The sequence below is a fragment of the Gavialis gangeticus genome, unplaced genomic scaffold (genome assembly GCF_001723915.1).
Source record: "Gavialis gangeticus isolate Ggan-Ray unplaced genomic scaffold, GavGan_comp1, whole genome shotgun sequence".
Taxonomy (NCBI): domain Eukaryota; kingdom Metazoa; phylum Chordata; order Crocodylia; family Gavialidae; genus Gavialis; species Gavialis gangeticus.
This window is the reverse complement of record NW_017729032.1, coordinates 236,670,831-236,673,500: the sequence shown is the minus strand read 5'-3', so window position 1 is coordinate 236,673,500 and position 2,670 is coordinate 236,670,831. Positions and strand designations below refer to the sequence as shown.

The following is a 2,670-nucleotide window of genomic DNA, read 5'->3' as shown; positions in this document are numbered from 1 at the left end:
ATCCTTCTTTTCCTGTATAGGACAAAACCCTCTATTTTATGCTTGGGTTGTTTTACTCAAACAGTTATTAAATAGAATTCAGACTGAATAATGATATAAAGGACAGAAGAAATTCTCATGCTTCATTGCTTCTGAGAGGCAATATTTAATTTGCTCAGTTAGAACTACCCTATTTTCTCATGTCTATTGTGCCCCAGAATAAGAGGCGCACCTTGTTTTTGAAAACCACAATGAGGGAAAAAAAAGACTTGTTCTTGTAGTAAGTAACTGAGTAGCAGCAGCTAGGGAGGTAACCTACCCATGGGGCAGGTGCAGACATTACTTTAGCTTTAGGAGAAACTACCGTTGCCATATTTCCTTGCATATAATGCGCATTCAAATATTCAGTCACTGGTTTGGGGGAAAACGCTGCGAGAAGTATGTAAGAAAATACAATGATTTAATTGAGGCATAATCAGATGAATATGTATATCGCTACTTCTGACTGACAAACCAAAAAAGGATCAGGAAGTCCAATACAAAAGGAATAGCCGTTATGCAGTGTCCTCCACAGCATGGTAAGTATAAAGCTACCTGACATTCCCACAAATTGTCTTGCAAAGTGGACCATACTACTCCTGAACCTTGTTCTAGAAGCAGCAGAAAAGTCAAAGCTAATGAATGTTCATGTGGTCACAGGACCTGATTCAAATTAATGAACCATTCAGATTCCCTTTTTTTTTTGCTGTCATGCTCAGATAATAGAGTAAATGACAGTTGTCAACCGTGTGGCCAACTAGATTTAAGAGTTTTCTTTTTGATGAGAACTTTACAGTGTGTTATGCCTATCCATCCATTATAGTACACTAGCTTTCTTTTTTATTATTCAAATAGTCTTCCTTTTGTTTTAATAGTGAATCATGGTAGTAAAAGATTTTGTAGGATTTGGAGCACTTAATGGTAAATGTTATACACCAGGGAAACTGAAGTCTCTTTCTACCTTAGTGTAGTTAAAATGAGCTTGTTTTTGCAAATCATATGGAGATGAGATTCTTCTATCCTAATTCCTTTCCTTTATAGTTCATAATTTTTCATTCTCCAGTTTGGAACATGGGTGCTTTGGTCAGTAAGATAACTTTGAAGCGAACTATTGACAAACAGTATGATTATGCCCCAATTAAGTACAGTACTTAAGAAGGTGCTTAACTTTAAGCATGGGGTGGAACAATTGAAGTAATTGAGACTTCAGGCACACTTATAGTTAAGCATGTACTTAAAACGTTTGCTGGATCATGGCCCCAATTACTATGTATTTTTTCCAGTAATCTGTAATACTTAAATCTCCAGTCAGTTCATCTCTAAATTTCCTTCCCAGTATTCCTGAAGTAATTAATCAGACTCCTTTTTAGCTCCTTTATTTTCTTTCCAAAACAGCTAAGAAAGTGAAGTACCAAATCTTCCTTTCTAATAGCATGATTTAACTCCTTTAAGTCAACGACAGCAATACTCCATTGATTTTGAAGCATGGTAGATCAACTCTTTAAGAGAGCAGAACATATAGGGATGTGTGGTAGAAAACCACAGAGCAACCACATGTCACACAACTGCTATAAAATCATCTCTCTCTCCTGGAAGCACTGCAGGTTTACTATATTAGCCAAAAATCCATTACTAAATCCCAGTGAGAATAGGAAAATCTGTTCATTTCCTATTACAGATGATATTTTCCAGGGTTTCCTGCTCAATTACCGTGGACTTTCGCAGGAGTGATTTTGAAATCTGTGAATTGCTAACCATATTAGGAAAGCCCACAATTGACTTTCTGCAGCCACTCCAGCAAAGGGAACAACACCCAGACTCTCTGCTGCAAGATGCTTTGCTGGCAAGAGTCTTACTGTGTTATCTGACACCAAAATAGCACCTGCAGTTTGTCAGCTATGGAAGCGTAACAGCTGCAAAGCACAGCCAAATTGACTGCATAACCAGGGCATGCATCTGTGCGCTGGCTCTGAACTTAGATATCTAGAATAGACCAAGCATAGCTGTTTCCTGGGATTTGGATCTGTTCCGTGGGCAGACTGGGGCCTCTGTTTGGCAATGTGGAACTGCACTGGGGCCCAAGTATCCTGTTGCTTCAATGCAGCTTGCAAACGAGCCTCGAGGCTTGCTGAGTGCCAAGGGAAAACAGCTGGCTTTGATTTGGCACCTGCTGCCTACCTGCCTGTTCAATTTATGGTGGCTTCTGCTAAATAAAGTTGTGGCCTTTGTCTGCCAATGAAGCATGTCTGCTTCTTTACTGGCAGAGTGCCATTCAGCCACTAGCAGTACTTTATCCTCTGAGATTCGCAGCCTCTTTTTTTTGTCTGGATGGAAATGTTTTAAAAGGACAACTGCCACTTAAGGGACATCCAAAAAGCAACTGACCTTCAGTTCTACCCCCAGTCCTGTGCAGCTGGAAAGTTCTTTTTGAGTCCCCGAAGAGATTGCTCTGTTTGTTTTATAAGGAAAATGTTACAGTGATATTTGCTTGCTCTTCTTTAAATAGGCAAAAACCAGTCTAAGATTCCAGCTCTGTTCTATAAAATTCAACTTCTGCTTGCTGTTTTTGTCTTCTTTCTTGGTATAAAAATTAGAAGGGATATTTCACTGTACTGTCAAAACTGTCAGGGTACACTAGGAGGATAGGGACAC

General features: G+C 39.3%; 1 protein-coding gene across 5 annotated transcripts in view; it reads right to left on the bottom strand.

Moving 5' to 3' along the window:
• ROBO2 (roundabout guidance receptor 2) overlaps positions 1-2,670 on the bottom strand; it is a 787,363-nt gene that overhangs the window by 48,330 nt on the left and 736,363 nt on the right. The window lies entirely within an intron of this gene.